At 46.6% G+C, this 20446-nt stretch overlaps 1 protein-coding gene across 20 annotated transcripts in view; it reads right to left on the bottom strand.

Annotated features, from left to right (window-relative positions):
- Nucleotides 1-20446, bottom strand: part of LOC133494346 (receptor-type tyrosine-protein phosphatase delta) — a 238634-nt gene that overhangs the window by 136548 nt on the left and 81640 nt on the right. For 18 of the 20 annotated variants that reach the window (XM_061808077.1, XM_061808063.1, XM_061808078.1 and 15 more), the window contains 3 exons: nucleotides 13476-13543; nucleotides 11643-11742; nucleotides 6765-6811 (listed from right to left, as the gene is read on the bottom strand). The gene's annotated coding sequence lies outside the window, so the exon portion shown is untranslated. The remainder of the gene's footprint in view (nucleotides 1-6764; nucleotides 6812-11642; nucleotides 11743-13475; nucleotides 13544-20446) is intronic. The other 2 variants (XM_061808079.1, XM_061808065.1) reach the window with 1 other exon arrangement.

Below are 20446 nucleotides of genomic sequence, written 5' to 3'. Positions count from 1 at the left end.
CAACTGGGATAGGCCCCGTGACCCTTGTGAGGATAAGCGGCAAAAGAAAATGGATGGATGGATGGTTTACTTGATCGGGATCGTGCGTAAGGGAAGGTTTGGGTGGACTGTGGGCTTGTGACTCTGTCTTTGGTTTCTGTCAAGTTATACCTGGTGTAGTCCTGTGAGCCTTGACCCATTTCTTTGTCCTGACTAGTTCTCGGCTCCTGAAACTCTCAACCCTCAACATCTCGCTCTCAGTTCCTCAGAGTTGCAGTCTTTGCCTTGGTTTGCTTTGTCTCAACCCCCAAGTCTTCATCATTCTTGTCTCAAACCCTCAGTCTTGGTCTTGATTTGATCTCAGCCTCTTCGTTCTGGTTTTGATTCTGTCTCAACATCTGCGAGTGCGACTGTTGTCTGTCTCCATGTGGGCTTACGACTCTGTCTTTGGTTTCTGACAAGTTATACCTGGTGTAGTCCTGTGAGCCTTGACCCATTTCTTTGTCCTGACTAGTTCTCGGCTCCTGATGAAACTCTCAACCCTCAACATCTCGCTCTCAGTTCCTCAGAGTTGCAGTCTTTGCCTTGGTTTGCTTTGTCTCAACCCCCAAGTCTTCATCATTCTTGTCTCAAACCCTCAGTCTTGGTCTTGATTTGATCTCAGCCTCTTCGTTCTGTTTTGATTCTGTCTCAACATCTGCGAGTGCGACTGTTGTCTGTCTCCATGTGGGCTTACGACTCTGTCTTTGGTTTCTGACAAGTTATACCTGGTGTAGTCCTGTGAGCCTTGACCCATTTCTTTGTCCTGACTAGTTCTCGGCTCCTGAAACTCTCAACCCTCAACATCTCGCTCTCAGTTCCTCAGAGTTGCAGTCTTTGCCTTGGTTTGCTTTGTCTCAACCCCCAAGTCTTCATCATTCTTGTCTCAAACCCTCAGTCTTGGTCTTGATTTGATCTCAGCCTCTTCGTTCTGGTTTTGATTCTGTCTCAACATCTGCGAGTGCGACTGTTGTCTGTCTCCATGTGGGCTTACGACTCTGTCTTTGGTTTCTGACAAGTTATACCTGGTGTAGTCCTGTGAGCCTTGACCCATTTCTTTGTCCTGACTAGTTCTCGGCTCCTGAAACTCTCAACCCTCAACATCTCGCTCTCAGTTCCTCAGAGTTGCAGTCTTTGCCTTGGTTTGCTTTGTCTCAACCCCCAAGTCTTCATCATTCTTGTCTCAAACCCTCAGTCTTGGTCTTGATTTGATCTCAGCCTCTCCGTTCTGGTTTTTATTCTGTCTCAACATCTGCGAGTGCGACTGTTGTCTGTCTCCATGGGCTTACGACTCTGTCTTTGGTTTCTGACAAGTTATACCTGGTGTAGTCTGTGAGCCTTGACCCATTTCTTTGTCCTGACTAGTTCTCGGCTCCTGAAACTCTCAACCCTCAACATCTCGCTCTCAGTTCCTCAGAGTTGCAGTCTTTGCCTTGGTTTGCTTTGTCTCAACCCCCAAGTCTTCATCATTCTTGTCTCAAACCCTCAGTCTTGGTCTTGATTTGATCTCAGCCTCTCTGTCCTTGTTTTTATTCTGTCTCAACATCTCCGAGTGCGACTGTTGTCTGTCTCCATGTGCAACCAATTCCGGGTGTACCCAACCACACCCCGTGCATAAAGATACCTGGGATAGGCTTGAGCACTCCCGCGACCTTTGTGAGGATGCGCGGCTCAGAAAACTGATGGCGACGTACAGTGCAACAAGGCTCCATGTTGGGCCCACTGTTATTATTCAGTTTCTCTTATTTATTTTTCAGTTGAGCTCCTTGTGCTCAAAAAGGTTCTTGTTTTTGATGTCTTTATAATTTGCGAGGCGCAAGCTCCTATTGTGTGAGGAAAAACGGCGCCATGTATTTGGTTTTTTCCCTAGAAGCTAACGCACCGGCAGTCGTCGTCCTGCCCTCCTATTTCGTTGGCTCTGTCTTAGTGCCTGGCACTCAAGCTCACAGCACTTCGCCTGCATTTAAGAACTGTTATGTGCCTGCAAAAGTGGAGTTTATTTTTTTTTTTAATATATATATATATATATTTTTTTTTTTTTCAAGCGTTCCTATTTTTCCTTGACCTGACGTCCAGACACTTTCGCCACCTCTCCGACTGTCACGAGTGAAAGGGAGAAAAGAATGGGTGGTTACCAACTCGCTCGGCTGTCTTTTCCAGTTGTTTTCGGCACAATGCCCCAGCCGTGGGGGGCTTTTGTACGGGCTCTGGGGGGGGGGGGGGTACTTTTGACACTTCACGGCGGGAATCATTGCCGCGCATTCATTCGTGTGACGAGCCGTCTGCGGTCCGCTTTCACTTGGCTATGTTTTGCTATGACTGATTCCATTGTGCGTGAATTGAAAAATTCAGTGCTCTTTGCTAGGTTGGAAAGTTTATTAAATATTTCGCGATATCTATTCCCTTCGTGATGGTTACGATGGGTAGAGTTCACCTGATTGGTAGTGCTTTTTTTTTTTTGGGGTGGGGGTTTGTTCTGGTCAACGTCCTCTGAACATTTCAATCGTTCTATTTTTCGGCGTGCTCAAACGCGGATGACACACCTGGCGTGTTATTAACGTGTGTCTAACGCACGAAAAGCGTGTAACAGCGACCAAATAAGATACACCTAAAAACCATTAGCGTGTGCTAACGTGTCAGTGGCGCGCGACGAGCGATTTGTCAACGTTAGACGAGCGTGTTGAGCGTGCGACTAAACGGGCGAATAACGACAGAAAAGCGTTTTGCCGGCGGGTCATTTTTACAGTGGAACCGGCACTAAAACGTTGGAAAGTTCGCAGTCACTTCAGTTGTTGTCGTGAGTTAGAACAGTGAGCAAAGTTAGGGCGCGGACTTCAGCAACTAGCGCTGCTAGTAAGAAAGCTGAGCCTCTTTCATCACGAGCAATGTGGAAGAGCACGTCCGCGAAGTCACGCACCATGTGACACCCCCTGGGGACCCTAAACACCTTGCAAACCCCAGTGAGGACGGTCCGACAGAGAGACAAAAGAATCAGAGAAAGGATCGCAGGATCCTGGACCGGACTGTTGAAGATAGTCTGGCGGAGTTTTTCCGCAAAAACGAATTGCTGCTTTCTGGATCTTCCATAGTTCTCTACTCTATCTTAATATTGAATGGGCCTTGCTTCCAAAGCATCGGTTCATATACCCATATGCACGGACGTTCAGAAAACGCGCGAATGACGCTCAATGTACTCCAAACGACGTTCGTTTGACTTTAGTTACACGCTGTGCGCGCTACGGGATCGTTCAGCGGTCGTTGACGGGTCGCCAGTGAGCCGTTCGCTGCAAAGCAAACCATTAAGTAACAACCAAGTCACGCTACAGTAACGACTGACTGACGATAGCCAAACGCGTGCAACGCTCGGCGAACCTTAGTAAAACGTTCCACGGACGTTCTTGAACGTTCGGCATCGTTTAAAATTGAAGAACGCTGGTCTCGGTGAGAACTTTTGTGCACGTTCAAAACTTTTTTTTTTTTCCCGGACCGGCGTTCTCCGCCGACTCCCGGCGATCGTTGACGTTTGCTAGCGTTCAAACGACGCTCTTCTGGAGCAGTCCCGGCGACCGATCCTCAAACGCTGACCAGAACGTCATGGGGTGACGGGGCCATTAGCATAAATTCCCAACCTCTCTGCCACGAAAGACTGTCTGAATTTCATCTGATTGCGCTACTCATTAATTTATTGACTCCAAATCTTTGCCCATCTATCCATATCAGTGACGTATACTGCCAAGCACATTTGAATGCTTGTCTAATAGAAAGCGGAAGGCACAACTAATACCATTGTGTGCCCAAATTTCCCACTCAGCAACCTTTTTTTTGTTTTGTTTTACGATATAGAGTAATCCCTCATTTTTCACGGTTAATTGGTACCACACGCACCCGCCAAAAGTGGAAAAAAAGCAAAGTAGGGATAAATGCCGTTTTTTTCCGTTTGTTTGTTTCATCGGTCCTTGTCAACGCGGCTTCCCGCTACAGTACTGGACTAATGTATGCTGGAGTTTTATTTTTTTAATCATTTTTATTTATTATTATCCTCACACATCCTAAAAACATGCATTGATTGGAGATTCCAAATTGCCCCTAGGTGTGATTGTGAGTGCTGCTGTTTGTTTTGGTCTGCCCTGCAATCGGCTGGCAAACCGGTTCAGGGTGTGCCCGGCCTCCTGCCCGTTGACAGCTGTGATGGGCTCCGGCACTCCCGCGACCCTCGTGAGGATGAGCGGCTAAGAAAATGGATGGATGGCCCATGTCGCTGTGCCGGGGATGGCACATTGCCTTCCCCTGTAATATACAGTACAGAACTGTACTCATTTATGCTGGTGTTTTATTTATTCATTTTTAAAATTTGATTTCATTTTTTTGCTTTGCTTTCGCCGGGGATGGCGCATTAGTACGTAGCGATCTGGCTTTTTTTTTTTTTTTTTTTTTTGGTGGGGAGTCCATAAATCTGCGATGCACTGAATCCGTGATAGCTGATCCGCAATGTAGAGAAGGATTACTGGATCCTATTTGGATATTTTGCAATGTTTCGAATATGAATTATCTACCTTGGCTCGAGAACTGCTAGGAAACGCGGTTCTTGGATCTCGGCTTGCAATTTGGGGCTCATTTGTGCTAATTCCCTCGTATAAGCCCTGGCATGCGCTCGAAATGTCTCCGTCTAAGCCAAATTGTGAACTTCCTGTTCAATTTCAGTCTCTCGAGACGTTTCCAGAGGTCATGGAAGAATAAACGCCAAACTGTTATGAAAGGCTATATATTTATTTTACTTTTCAGAGGGTACTTTTGAATGGGTTTTGGGGAAACGTTAGGATCCGCACGCTCCTCAGGCACAAAATCATCACGACGCCTAATGATGGGTTATTGGTTTTAGGAGTCAGTCTGGTTTCTGTTGTCTTTCTTGAATGGACTACAAAGTAAGTGCCCCGCCCCCTGCGCTGTGTCAATACGAGCTACATTTTACCACCGGCAGGCATTTGAATACGACTAATATTGTCCGTATTGTGCGCTTCATTGGCTGAACAGTTTCATATCCGGTGGGAGTGGGGAAATGACACTGCTGTCTTTTGAATTTATGCAAAGTGTGCGCCTATTTTGCTCTGGCGAGCGCGCCATGGCGGCAGCCGTGGCAAATATTAAACGTGTATATACACACACACGTACACAAACGCGGAGACACTTTGCCTGCGGTGGACTCAGGGGAGGGGGGGTGTGTGTGTGTGTGGGGGGGGGGGGGGAGCATTGATCTGCCAAAGTGAGCAGCCATTACACAAGGCAGCATCTGTGCACGCTTGCTGTCCCCGAATGGGAGTCGCTCATTTCACCCGGCTCAAGTCTTGCGGCTAAAGTCGCCGTTTTGGCGAGTCGGACTTTCTCAGCCGACGTCGGGCAAGGGCGCGAAAAAGAAAAATCGGCGTTCATTTTCGACTCTGCCCTCACAAAGTGTTGAATTCCCGACAGCCTGGGGCCTTTGCCAGCGTGACGTGTGTCCGCAAGATGGAATGCCGGGTGCCCGACAGATGCTCGGAGTATTTCGCGGCGTTCGTGGCCAAAAACGGAGCGCAGGAACAGTTTCATTCAGTAAATCAGGAAGAGATTCTAAATGAGTACTAGAATCACCTAATAAGTCCAGATCAGTTGTATTTACTTGTAATTCCATCCATCCATCAATTTTCCTCGCCGCTTATCATCACAAGAATTTACTTTTTTTTTTTTTTTTAGAAATGTACAGTATTGAGGTAACTTTAATATTATCCTCCAATAAACATTTCTCCAAATGCTTTTGCTCAACTCTTAACTAGAACATGTGACAGGGAGCGCATAACGCCTGCCTTGGCCTCCCTACACTGACTGCCTGTCCATGTTCAAGTTCAGTTTAAGGTTCTGTCATTTCTTTTGAAATTTTCACTGAACCTAAAACCTGCAGTTAGGTTGTTGGTCAAAGTGTACATTGCTGGAAAGTGCAATGTCTCGAGGGAATGGAACGGATTAATGGCATTTCAATTCATTTCAATGGGAAAACCTGATTTGAGATACGACTGAGCTGAGTGACGTGCGTGGCTACGGAATGAATCAAACTCAGATGTTCAGGTACTCGCTCTTAATACATTTTTGTGATATTTTGGCTCACTGGTCAAAATGTACAATGGTGGAAAGTGCAATGTCTTGACGGAGTGGAACGGATTAATGGCGTTTCAATTCATTTCAATGGGAAAACCTGATTTGAGATACGACTGAGCTGAGTGACGTGCGTGGCTACGGAATGAATCAAATTCAGATGGTCAGGTGCTTTTTTTGTGTAAAACGTGCGTTGGGTTATTTGACGCTTAAGAAATATGTACAAATTGGATCTTAGCAGTTCCGTTCATCCTTCACGTGTTCTCTAACGCATTTCTGACACTCGTAGGCTGTTAGGCCTATGTTGCCGACGCCACTGCTCCGTGACAGTCTCATCACACTCTATCAATCAGCCTCGCCGGGGCTCCTGCGCAGTCCCAGTCTAGTCGCATCAGTGACAGTCAGTCTCACTCTCCTTCTCAGTCACGTTGCCAGATGTAGTCTACCCCCCCACCCCCACCCCCACCCCAACACCGGGACTTCGTCGTCGTAGTCCATACTCGACTAGCTTGATTTGATATTACTTGACATTTTTCCACTCGGCCCCTTCCCGCGGAACCCTTAAAAAAAAAAAAAAAAGGGAGCTGACGCGCGGCGTTAAATCGAAGCGAAGGCGTCCTTACCTGCCGCGGGCCTCGTGTCGCCGTCGCCGACGTCTCAGGAAAGAGAACTGCGTAAACGGGAGGGACAGACGGGAAGAGCGTTTGAGATGAACGGCTTCATCACCGCCGCGGAGTTACCTGCACGCGCTTCATCACTTCCTGTTCTCGCGCAAAAACTATACAGCAAAAGGCCTCTTTCAAGCGGTCCACTTTTATTGACTTCCTTTGGGTGATTTCACACCCAACCCTCCCCCCAGACCATTTTCTACACTCATCTTGTAGCAAACGATTAGCAAAGACTCCAATTAAAAAGAGGGACAAATGTGATGCGGGCGCAAAAAGCATTGACGGAATAGCGTATAAACATGTTGCGTTTCATTTTTAATCCACACTGAGCGAGTTTTAATTTGGCTCCTCTATTGTTTAAAATATTGTGTAATTTTTTTTTTTTTTTTTTTTTTTTTAAACAGCAGAGTCAAATGAGATGATTAGGAAGGCGGCGATATTAGTATTCCCGGGCCAAAGTGTTAATTCCGAGTCAATTTTCTGTGTGAATGTCATCTGCTGATAGAAAAGTCCCAATAAGAGAAAGAGAGAAAGACAGAGAGAAAATGAAAAAAAAAAAAAAAACGCAAACACGCTGAATATGAAGTTTTGGACCCCCACAACAACACCACGAAAGCTTTTCTAAAGATTTTTTTTTTTTTTTTTATCTCCACAATTTCTCTTCACAATGTCAACTGTGAACATGGATTGGTAAACTGCAGCTGGGTAAAGGCCTGACGCATTGCCCCGCGCTGCACCCCCGCCTAGCTTGTACGTCGCCTGCCCGCCCGCAAAAATTCAAGTCTTTGGACGGCAAAAAGAATACTTCCTTGACACCAATTCTTATTTAGACAGGGTCGCGGCGACACCTTGTGGCAACTTTTGGGCGTTTCAGAAAGAGCAAAATTAAATAAAGACGAATGCAATTTAGGTAGCTGGTGGGGGTGGGGTCGGGGGGGGGTGTCAAAAAAGGTGAATTTGTGAATGAACCGCAAACATGCGAGTCGTTGCTGTATCCCACCGACAGCCCTATTTCATTACATAGCAGCAGAGCTTAGAAGGCAATCAAGCATATTTAGCTGTCCTCCTCACCCACGCACACCGCCGCACGCACACGCCCGCCCCCCCCCCCTCCTCCCGAAGCAATTATTACTCCCCATTTTTTTTTTTTTTTTTTTTTTTTTACTGTGCCTCACCATGGGGAAAATGAAGCGCGGTACTTATCAGTTCAATGCATACACAAGTGACTGGGATGGAGGGCGAGAAGGAGGAGGAGGAGGAGCAGGCGAGCGCACGCCCCCGTACGGCGACGGCGAGGACCGGCCCGCCGTTAGCCGCGCGCCGCCGCCGCAGATGATCGTAAACATGTCACCAAAAAAATGCCTCGCGATTTGCATTCAGAGTGAAAAAGAGGCAAACGGATGCGGGGGTGGGGGGTCACCCAGCGAAGGTGAGGGTTTACGACCCGCTGTCGGCGCCGCTGATATATCGGGACCGGCCAGCCTTGTCGGGCTTCGCGCCCGATTATATCATCGCGGACGACGATCGATGCGAGTGCACAAAGGGAAAAAAGACAGCGGTCCAAAAAAAACAAAACAAAACAAAACAAAAAGAACAAGAACCCACGTTTTCACCAAAGCGGCACGATCGGAGCATAACGGTGTAAAACCACAGGCGACACAACAAAATCCTCTTTCTTGACTTTACTCCACAAACTCGCTCACAGAGTATTTTTAACGACCTACGATGGCCCCCGAAAACCCCTTTTTTTTTTTTTTTTTTTTTAATGAAGCCCCCGTGATTGCCGGCTGACTTGGTTTTTTAAGCAACTCGATGATATATTTCGGTCCACGTCCTTCTGGGGTCGACACCGGAGAAAGTAAACCACTTGACAGACCTCTCAAGAAGGTTCCGGGTGTTTATTACCCCTCCCAATTAAGGTTAGAAACATAAAACTCACAGTAGTACATCGTACGGATTTGAACAACTTTGTCCGACAAAAGGCTGCTAGCGTAATGTTACTTAAAGGGGAAATCCAGTGCTTTGCATGAATAGTGTATCCAATACTTTATTTTGACAATGTGATGCTAAATCCTCTCTCATTTAATCGTGTTTTGAGAAGATTTTTAATCGACATTTACGAATTTTCAGAGGCGCTGCCATTTTGGCGAGTCACATGACCAAAGGCTCGATGACATTGTGCCCCGCGCTAATTTTTCGGATTTATCTTCACCTGATGAAGAAACAGCAGGATCGGTTGATCGTGAAGACGGAGGAATACTTCCGTACAGATTTGAACCTATGGCTGGAATTAATGTTGAATATTCGGATGGTTCCTCAGACGGAATGACGCAGAGTCTGACTACTCGTAGGCCTACGCGCGACATAAGCTTGGGCTAACGGCCTCCGCCACCCGCTTCATTAGCCCCGGACGCCGAAGCTGGGCTAAAGGCCTCCGCCGCCACCGACTCTCGGCTAAAGGCCTCCCCGGACGTCAAAGCTCGGCTCGCGGCCTAACTTCGGTGGCGGCGGAGGCCTTTAGCCGAACTTCGGCGTCCGGGGCTAACGGTCTCCGCCGCCTAGAATCTCGGCTCGCGGCTGCCGCCGGAGCTCGCTCGTTAAGACTCATTCCCGCCCGAAGAACCATCCGAATATTTAACATTAATTCCAGCCGCGGGTTCAAATCTGTACGGAAGTATTCCTGCGTTTTCCCGATCAACCGATGGTGCTATTTCCTCACCAGATGTGGATAAATCCGAGAAATCGGCGCTGGGCATAAACGGTGTCCCACGGAATCGAGCGTTTGGAACGGCACGGTACACGTCACATACGCCCACGTAGGTCATGTGCCTCGCAAAAATGGCAGCGCCCCTGAAAATTTGTAAGTGTCGATAAAAATCTTCTCAAAACACAATTAAATGAGAGAGGAGTTAACATCACATTGTCAAATAAAAGTATTGGATACACTGGTCATCCAAAGCACTGGATTTCCCCTTTAAAATACCAAAAAGGAGCAAAAATTAAAACCCAAAAAAATGGAGGCCTCATCAGCTAAGCGACGGATATGTGAACACAAGCGGAGCAGTAGCACATGGAGACAGACAATGCAGACCCATATTCTTTATCCCGTGTGGAAAAAATGACTGGTATCACTGCAGTACGCTGAGCAGTTGCGACCATTTGGGGGCGCTGGAATGCATTCATCGCATTGCGAGGCAACTGATTCACAATCAACCACTTTTCATTTTTCTTTTTTTTTTTTTTGAACAAACGCGCACAGTAACACTATTATTATTATGAATTATACACTCGGCTCGGAGCGTCCTGCTGACGGCTGCCATTTCTTATCAGCGCGCCGCAAGAAAAAGCACTTTTGGAGGCGGAGAAAATGGAAGGCTTTCGCCGTTCGAATTGACTTAAGCAGCCCACGGAGGTCTTTGCAGATAGGTCGAGAAAAAAATAAAATAAAATAAGCGCGGAAAAGTTCAGCTCCTTTTCCGAAATCGGCGAGCTTGATGAACTAACGCGCTCCATCTTGTTTTAGAGGCGCTGCGACAATGTGGGTGGGCGGATGGGGTGTGGGGGGGGGGGCATTACAAAAGCACAGCAGGAGGCGGAAGACGGCGGGTGGGGGGACACGAGGGGGGAAAAAAAAAAAAAAAAAAAAACGACACTTGTGCTTCCACTCGCATGCTTCCAACTGTTCGCAGTGCAGCAGACACGGGCCACCGCACACACAGATGGCAAAGAGGTGTGTGCGTTTGCGTGTGTGCGAGCGTGCGCGCGCGCGCGTGTGTGTGTGTGTGTGTGTGTGTGTGCATGCGGAAAACACTGCAGATGCATTAATGCCACATTCCAAAAAAGATTTTGTACTTCATTAGCGCTCCGATGAAAAGTTCATCTCAGCGGCCAATGTAAAAGCTACATGATCCTCTGCGGCTAGACTGCCATCTAGTGGAAGCTTTAGGAATGGGACGCCTCTGTCATGATAGATCCCCCCCCCCGAGAGCCGTTTCTTACACTTTGGCGCACCCGTGTGGGTGAATGCTGAAGTGCAGGCGCTCTCAAACCGTCACTTGAATATTTCGGGGCATGCTAGATGCTAAATCAGCAATATTTCTTTTTTTTTTTTACTCATTAAATTAATTAACTCATTAAAAATAGAAATCCGATTTCAAAAGTACCACGTTGGAATAATTGTTTTTTTTTTTTTTTTTTTTTTTTTTTGCAACTGTGATTTCAAATCGGGCTTCGATGGGAATTTAAATGCATTTATAAGCGTAGTGTCTGAATAATATTAGTATTAATAATTTTAATTATTTTAATCTATTTCATTGTGTATCTTAACATGTTTGCAATTATTTTAAATGCATTTAGAAATGTTTTTTTTTTAATTTAAAAAAGCTATTTTACCTCTTTTATTTAAATAGGGTTTTGGCCCCCCAAAAATGATATTTGATGTATATATTTAAAAAGCATTAATGAGACAAATTACAATGACCTTAATAAGGCATCAACGATGATGTCATATGCGCTTTATCGAATTAACTATCATGTTTTTGAGAACAAAATATTAAAATGTTTTATATTTACTTGTGCATTTATCTGGGGGTGGAGGGGGGGTGGCTTCCTAAACTAAGGGCGCCATCTTGTGGCCATCCTTATTTACAGCCTTTGCATATCATGCAAGGGGAGGGAGGGGACATTTCGTCACACGCAGGAGGGGAGCTGCGTCATTTCCTGTCACGTGACCGGCCGAAACCCCAGCATTTCTATTCAAATAAAGTTTTATTATTTATCATTTGTGAGCGCGCTTGTATTTCTTCGAATTATGAATAAAGTGGGCCTACTTACCGAAAAAAAACACGAGGCTGGGGGTCACGCGGGTGCCCACATGCTGTCCCGTCGCCGCCGGTGCGCCTCACCGACAAACAAGCCCCCCCTGCTAGCCCACCTGGAAAGAGACACAAAAGTATACAATATTTATAAATATGTCATTATAGTTTCTCAACCTTTTGTTCTTCTTTTACTAATATTGGCTACCATTATGGTTTTGTGATTACTTGTTCACATTTATTTTTCATTCTTTTTATTCGAAGCCCTTGAAAAAAATGTATCTTCTAATCACAAGAAATTGTGTTAATATTGTATTATTACATCATTTTATTCATATTTCAGCACAAAAAAAGACAACACGAAGACGCAGCCAAGTTGCCCAATTCGAATTGTTGTTTTGTAATTACTTGTTCACATTTATTTTTCATCATTTTTACTTGGAGCCCTTGAAAAAATAAAATTGATCTTTTAATCACAAGAAATTGTGTTAATATTCTATTATTACATCATTTTATTCATATTTCAGCACAAAAAAACAACAACACGAAGACGCAGCCAAGTTGCCCAATTCCAATTATTGTTTTGTAACTACTTGTTCACATTTATTTTTCATCATTTTGATTTGGAGCCCTTGAAAAAAATGTATCTTCTAATCACAAGAAATTGTGTTAATATTCTATTATTACATCATTTTATTCATATTACAGCGCGACAAAAACAACGCGAAGACGCAGCCAAGTTGCCCAATTTGAATGCCATTAAAGCCAAACGATTTGGAATCATATTAATATGAATAATTATCCTATTAACATCTTGCTTCCAAAGTTGTTCACCTTAAATAGAAACTTACAATTTTCATAAATTTCTCCATATTTTGTCAAGACAAGCGACAAAAAAAAAAAAAAAACAAAACAAAACCGATTCAAATCAGGTCAAAATGAGAAACAGCTGAGAGGATGAGCACAAACAGGAAGAGAGGGGCTGAATGGGGATATGAAAAATAATAATAATAAAAAAGATCTGAATAAAGTAAATTTAGAGTTAAAAAAAAAAAGAAAAAAAGATGATTAAAATTAAAGTAAAATAAATTACTGGAATGATTTACAGTGATACGTAAAACTTGGAAAAATGTTTCAATCACACAAATAAAACGACATTTTAAAAAAAATACATAAAAATGAATTACAAAATGGGTGGTTAACTGATCAAGACCAAAATTAAACCTTATTTTGTCAAAGAATAAAAAATTGAAGAATGAAATACAAAAGTAAGTAAAATGTGTAAATTCACAGATGAGGATGAGCACAAACAGGAAGGAAGGGGCTGAACGGGGAGTTGAAAATTTTTAGAAATAAGATCTGAATAAATAAATAAAAATAAATAAAGTACATTTAGAGTTAAAAAAAAGAGGATTAAAATTAAAGTAAAATAGATTAATGAAATGATTTCCAGTCATGCGTAAAACTTAAAAAAAAAAATTCAATCACACAACTAAAACGACATTTTTATAGAAATAAAAATTAATTACAAAATGGGTGGTTAACTGATCAAGACCAAAATTGAATTGAAGAATGAAATGCAAAAGTAAGTAAAATGTGTAAATTCACAGATAAATATTTTTTCATCAAATAAATCAGAATAAAAAAAATAACCCCCCGCGATAAAAGCAAATGTTAAAGCATCGAAATAAATAACTGGATGGTGAAAATATAAAAAGCAGTAAGTGCCCATGTCCACTAGAGGGCGGAGTAGCATCAGTTATATACTGTACGTAAACAGAAAATCTATTTCGTGATCAGGAACCAGAACATACATTTTTTAAAAATTATTATACATATATATTCCTCTTACCTATTCGGAATAAGACTTGCGATTGCTGCCTCAGACCAGAAAGACGACAAAAACTCCTCAGAATTTCCCTGGAGAAGCACAAAGAGACGAGATGAGAGTATTTTCATGTGTTTATTTTGGGTTTTTTTTGTTATTATTATTATTATTTTTTTTGCTACCACTTTCAGAACATCTCGGTCGGGAAACGGATTCGGAAAGGTGTTTTTTTTTTTTTTTTTTTTTGCAGAGACGCTGCCCCCCGGTGACATGTGGCGAATGAGTCATCGGCTCCCCACCCCACCACCACCGTCGCATCCGGCAGGTGCGGGCGGCGTTCGCTTTGTGCGCCGACATCACAGGGCCCCCCGCTTTCGAGTTTGACACCATTGTGTCGAAAAAGTCCGCGCTCAGCTCGTCAGGCTCAAACGAGGCAGCTATAAATGAACACAAGCCGAGCGGCGGCGGCGGTTCTGTTCCGGCTCTTTCCCTTGTTCCCACCGGCTGGCGTCACTAGAATATTCATTATGTGCAACATGAATTGTGCAAATTGCACAGGAGGCGGGGGGGGAGGGGTGGGGGGGCAGCTATATTTGAGGGATTGTGCGTGCCGTTCTTGCGCCACTCAAAAAACTTTTTAATAAAAAAAAAAAAAAACATTTAAAACTCATACAACTCCTCTCTGAGCTCATCAATACTGCACTATTATTCACCATTCTAAACAGAGTGTGACGAAAGATTATCAGAGTATTGCTGTCGTGGTGTCGAGTACTTTGGATTACAGCCCTGCATTGTACTCCAGGTACTAAATCGTATTAAGATACCAGGGGCCTTTCTTTGCGCAGCGATTTAGCGGTTTGAAATAGGCAACGTGGAGGGATCAGCTCGTCAGGTCTGGGAAGCTAAGCCGGTCTGGCCCTGGTTAGTACTCGGATGGGAGACGGCCTGGGAAAACTCGGCTCTGTGAGCTTCTCTCCCCTGAACTAAATGCAAAGGGGTCGCGTCAGGAAGGGCATCCGGCGTAAAACTGTGCCGAAAAAAATGTGCGGCGACCACTGACGGGACAAGCCGAAAGGAAAAGAAGAAGAAATGTCATTCTCTTTGTTCCGTTTGAGTCGACGTAAAGTTCGTTTTACAACACGCGCGAACTCCTCTCTGCGCTCGTCACGACTGCACTAGTACATCCCGTGGCATCCATGTGGCACTTTCAGGAAATTCAACACCCCCCTACCTCGCCTCTGTCCTTTTACCCCCCTCCCCCCCCCCCAGATTTGGAAAATATGATCTTCTTAAATATAGAACCCCCTCCTGCCACCGTATCGCCTCGCGTCGTAACTCTAGCGGCCTTAAAAGCTTTTGCCGGATCGATTCTCAACCGTTGGCGCGGGTCGGATGAAAGGATAAAAAAAAAAAGCGTGCTCTCGCGCTCGCCGCCGTCGTCGCGACGACTCGGCGCGAAACGGTCGTCAAACTTTTGAAACGGGAAGCCTCCCGGAAGAGAGGGTGAAGCGTTGCAATTTAGCGTCGCACTTCTCCACGCTTTGGGCGGCTCCTTCTGATTTGGGGATAAAAACCCGAATTGGGGATTCGGCAGGCAAGCGCGAGCTCTGGAATTCCCCCAAAATGGCTGCCTTCCTCTTCAATTTCATTTTTTTTTTTTTTTTTAATGACAAACATGCCCGCTCAGTTTCACATCATAAACGACCAGTAATAGATTGCAGGAGTTGGTGACTGATCACAGCAAACCGCAGCAACTTCCACAGCGTGTATTTCCTGATCCAAGCCACTAGAAGGTGCTATTGCTCCGCCGTTCCCAACACCTCTTTGTGCAGACTGACCCATTTTTCCTCCCTCACCTGTGCCCCCTTCAAATTGTTCGGGCATGGGGGCATTAACGGGGGGGGGGTGCGTGAAGGGTGGAGCCCCACCTCCGATACGTGGGGGTCATCTTCCTTAAGGTTGTTTCCTGAGTGGGCAGCAGGAAGGGGCGCGTTAAAGGAGCACGTAAAAGGTGCGGCGATGCGCCACGAACAACGGGGAAGGGGGGCGGGGAGAGGGGGGGGGGGGGGCGACGACGTCTCGGGAGGGCCGCGCTTCCCGCGCGCGCGCTCGCCATCCGTCTTGCCCGTTTCATTTTCACTTCTCGGGCCGGCGCCGTCTCCGAGGAGTCCGGTTAATAATGGGAGACAGAGTGGATTTAATTAAAATACGGCGAGAAAGGTAATCACGGGAAGGGGGGGGGGGGGGGGGCTCATATTGGAAGCCCGGTTTTCGGGCGTGGCGCGGGATTTGTTTAGGGCTCTATTGTGGGACAAAAAAAAAAAAAACAAAAAACAAAACACAGTTTATACTGTCATAATCCCCCCCCCCTACAAAAAAAGAAACATTTCTCACATAGACAAAAAAAGACAACTCGTCTACTAGCCTGCTCGCATGTACGCCAAGCAAATGCTTTTCAAAACATTAAAATGGTTACTAATGCGAGAAAAAAAATTGACACGGGCACGGGTACTCCCACGACGCTTGTGAGGATAAGCGACTCGGACACGACAGTACTGGATGAAGCAGTGACAACGTTCTAATAAACAGAATGCAGCTGGAAACGTCGGCCTCACAGTTCTGAGGTCCTGGGTTCAATCCCGGACCCGCCTGTGTGGACTTTGCGTGGTTTTTCCAGTTCCCTCCCACATCCCAAAAACATGCAACATTATTTGGGCACTAAATTGCTGCCGTCTGTCTCCGTGCGCCCTGCGATTGGCTGGCAGGGTGTACCCCCGCCTCCCGCCCGTTGCCAGCTGGGATAGGCTCCAGCACTCCCCGCGACCCTCGCAAGGATAAGCGGCTCAGAAAATGAACGGATGGATGAACAGAATGTCAAGAATGCTTGATTTTGGTTTCAGGGGAGTGGGTGCTGCTGCACCTTTTGTGTTCCAATAGCCACTGATTAAACGTTGGTCGTTTTGTTATTCCGTCTACGCGTCGTGCGTTAGCACGAAGTCGCCGGTCCTTCCTGTGGCCGACCGCACATCACCCCGGTGTGTACCTCGCCGCCTGTAACGCAGCTATTCGAGCGATAATACGGAACCAAGTGGAAGTGAACTGAGCCAATTGCCCCACTTTCTGTCCGAACCAAAACCCGACAGCCAGGGCCGAATAAATCCCCGCGTCTGTTACACGGCGAGACGCGCATTGAACTGTCGGCGTCAAATAAGAACAAATACGCCGGCCGTCGCGGCGGGATTGGAAAGCCGGGACGTGACAAATGTCTCCGAGGTGCCGGATCAAACTTTTCGACGAGAAACATTCTTGCTTTTGATTGAACAGTGTGTTGATGACTGGGCTCGAGGTTCCCCACGCCGAACGTCAGGCTGTACTTTCAGCGAGGACATCGCTACTCTGTATTAAATATCCCAAACAAGGACATAAATAAAAAAAAAAAATATGACTGGAAGACATTCGCCTTTGACCTTTTTTTCCCCAGACCTCTTCAGCCTTTGCTTCCTGATGCGGCATTTCTGAACTAATGACTGGAACGGCGCGTACACTCCCGTGCAGGTAATAAACACGCCGTTTGTGTTCACCTGTGCCAGATCTCATTTCGCGACGATTCAGCTTTTTTTTTTTTTTTTTTTTAATATTTCACGGCTGCTACCGGCGATAACGTGCAGCGGGGACGTGTCCGAGGGGGATTTAAAAAAAAAAAATGCATTGCTTCTAATTTTATCTCGGTTTCTCCCCACCTGGGTATTGTGGGCACCGGCCTATCTGTGTGGCACGTCTCCGGGTTTTTCGAACCCGCCTTCAAACGTTTCCTGCTCAAAATCTAGCACGTTCCTACAAAAATACATCAATAATCAAGATGTCATCAAATATGCGGCTCAGTCGTCGCTATGGAAAATCTGAAACGCTAAAAAAAAAAAAATTGCATCCTGTCATTTCACAGCGGTCATCCAATCAGTCCAGTCAAAAGTGGACAAACTCCGACTGCGACGGACAACCAAAACGGGCTGAACGGCACCACGCTACCCACTATTGAGGACTTACACGCAACGCGAACTCGGTCCAGAGCAGGCAGGACAGCGACGGTACCTATCCGAGGATCCTGTTCGTGGACTTCCACACCTCCTCTCCTCCAAACTTCTCCAGCTCGGCGTCTCGCTGTCGTGGTCCTGCCGGTCCCAGCCCTACACAGCTGCGTTGATGAGGAAGCGATAATGAACCCCAGGACTCAAAGGACTCAGCGGACGGTCTGGCTTTGCCAGATCGTTGCCATCCATGCCTCGTTCCAGCACTTCCTTGTTTCCGAACCCGAATCCCGGTGTATGGACCTCTGCCTGTCCTCCGACCAACCCTGTAAGCTTAACGACCTTGACACTGCTGCCCTCTCTGACTGACCTCCCGGCTTACGACCTTGGAATGAATAAAGACCTTCTTTTATCTGCCTTCCTCCGTACGGAGTCGTGCATTTGGGTCCACCCTAGAGTTCTAGTTATGACACTCGTCTGCCATCTCCCGGTGGATCGACAACTTCCTCATGAGCAGGACACAACAGGTGAGGCTGGGGGACACCACCTCATCCACACGCACCATCAGCCCCGGAGCTCCTCAAGGTCGTGTCCTCTCACCGCTACTCTTCTCGCTCTACACTAACGACTGCACCTCGTGGCATCCGACTATCAAACTCCTGAAGTTTCTAGATGGCACTCCGGTCATCGGCCTCAAGTCTGCATATCGAGAGGAAGCGGCGAGGCTGGGGCTTTGATATGCTCAACACAACCTGGCGTTGAAAACTCTAAAGAGTGTAGAGATGATTGTGGACTTCAGGAGGCAACCTTCACCACAGCTGCCCCTGACGCTGTCCGACTGTCAAGACCTTCAATTTCTTGGAAATTGCAGTCTCAAAGGACTTAAGGTGGGAGACTAACATCAACTCCATCCTCAAATAAGCCCAGCAAAGGATGTATTTCTTGCGGCTTCTGATTTTGATTCGTCTTGGCCTTGGTGGCACCTTGTCTCACGTTTGGACTTCACAGAAAGACCCCAAAAATAAATCTGAATATCAAACCGCAAATAGTTGACTGTAATGGTCGGAACCGGAGACCGACCTCGTTTTCATCCGCAGATGGCGAAACGGGCTCGAAGCTCGCATTGTTTGAACGAGCCTGGCCGCGCTAAAACGAGGCACGCGCGAGGAGGATTCGAGCGGGGCGTCTGCGAAGTGACGTTCAAGTGAGGACGCGCGCTTTTTGGCTCGTATCCCGCCAGCCAGATGAGCAGGACGGCGAACGCCGGCGACTGCGCATTAAATATGAAGCCGACGCTGGCAGGCTCCAAGTTTAACATAAAAATAACTGGAAGCGGGAGGTAAACAGCTCATCTGGCTCGGCCCTACGGGTCTCCCTTTTTGCTTTTTTTTTGAAGGGTTCAGGACAAGAACTATTTGCTGTGGGTTTTGTACCATTGGTTCTGTTAACCAGAAGGCTATTGGAGCCTATCTCCATCCTGATGGAAAAATAAAAATGCGATAGCTTGATTGTAAATAATTCCGAGAGGTTTTGCAGCGTTTCCCAGCGCCTTCTACTGGCTCCACGTGCTGCGTTTGAGGACACACAAGAGGGGTGGGGATACTCCGGCTCTGGGAGTGACAAGTGGAAGCTGCGATATTTACGCACGCCTCCGCTGACCCCGCACCCGACTGTCCATTTGGAAGTGAACCGACGGGACAGAGATGGGCATCTGCCTCTCAGCACGCACCTAAGTGGCCCCCGCCGTCGAGACAGTGACAAGCACTTAGCCAGTCCCTCGGCAACCGGTCCTATTTCCCTTCTCTTATCTAAAGTGACAAGAGAGATGTTGCGCGCCCCCCCCCTCCCCTCCCCCACCTCCATTCCCCCTACCTTACACCCAAGGCTCATCCCGCATTATCTCCAAGTGTACCAACGCCAAGAGCTATCTAACTCTCCCGATTCCCTCTTCAGCCTATCTAAAAATATGCTAAAGAGGATGACGGCACGGCTGGAAATACAGCGGCTGTCTTTCAAACGGAGGCGCGGCGCGCCGAGGAGCCGAGCGCGCGGTGACAAAACGTGAGCGACGGGCAGGCCGAGGCGCTAATGAGGTATCGATCGCGCGGCGCTGACGTTCGCTCCTCCGCCCGTCCCGAGCGTCTCCTTGCGTAAACCGCCATCTGCGCACAGAGCCTATCGAGATATTCAAGACATTAACTTAGAAGTGATAACGCAGCCCCCACCCCTCACCCCTCACCGAACCCTTTTTAAACTACGGGAGCCTAAAACAAGCTAACGGTGACGTGGATATGGATCCGAACACAAGCGGCACGCTGGAGCTCCGACCTCGGCACGTGATAGAAGCTTTCATGCACAGGAAACAGACCCCCCCCCCCCCAGAACCACCTTCACGTGAAAGCTTAGCTATACTATTAGCTAGTATACTAGCGTACCTTCCATGTTGATACTGTACCCCGATTAAAAGTTGGTACAGGTAAAATTTCAGTATAACAGAGTAGCAATTAGGTTCTAGGTTTTCTTTATGCAATGTGCTGGAATATCTCTTAAAATGTGTGTGCTGACTTTATTTTCTTTTGGAGGGATTTGTATATAAATGTGTTTGATTCATTGGTGAAAAAGAAATACTTTTGTTTGTCATTTTATTGTTGTAACCATTGTTTAAGAAGGACAGGAACTGACGTGTTGACGAGACGCGGGAAGGAGAGAAAAAAGGCTAGACGGAGTGCAAAGGTATGAGTGGTTGTTGGAGGGCAACGAAAGGACAAAAAGTGAACGGTGGACATTTATCAAAAGTTGATTGACGTGTTCGACTAGGACTGTTGAAAGTTCAACTGGGATAGTGTGTCGTTTGAGTGAACTAATCAAATCACGCCGTAACGTGGTGGAGTTAGCCGCAACCGCAGGGGCTAAGTGCACGCATGGGACTCGGCTTGGGGCGCTAGCAACCAGCTAACGCTAGCTAGCCAG

This window comes from Syngnathoides biaculeatus, chromosome 21, assembly GCF_019802595.1.
Source record: "Syngnathoides biaculeatus isolate LvHL_M chromosome 21, ASM1980259v1, whole genome shotgun sequence".
In the NCBI taxonomy this organism is placed as follows: Eukaryota; Metazoa; Chordata; class Actinopteri; order Syngnathiformes; family Syngnathidae; genus Syngnathoides; species Syngnathoides biaculeatus.
The sequence above is the reverse complement of the archived record's forward strand: the minus strand, read 5'-3'. Positions and strand labels throughout refer to the sequence as shown.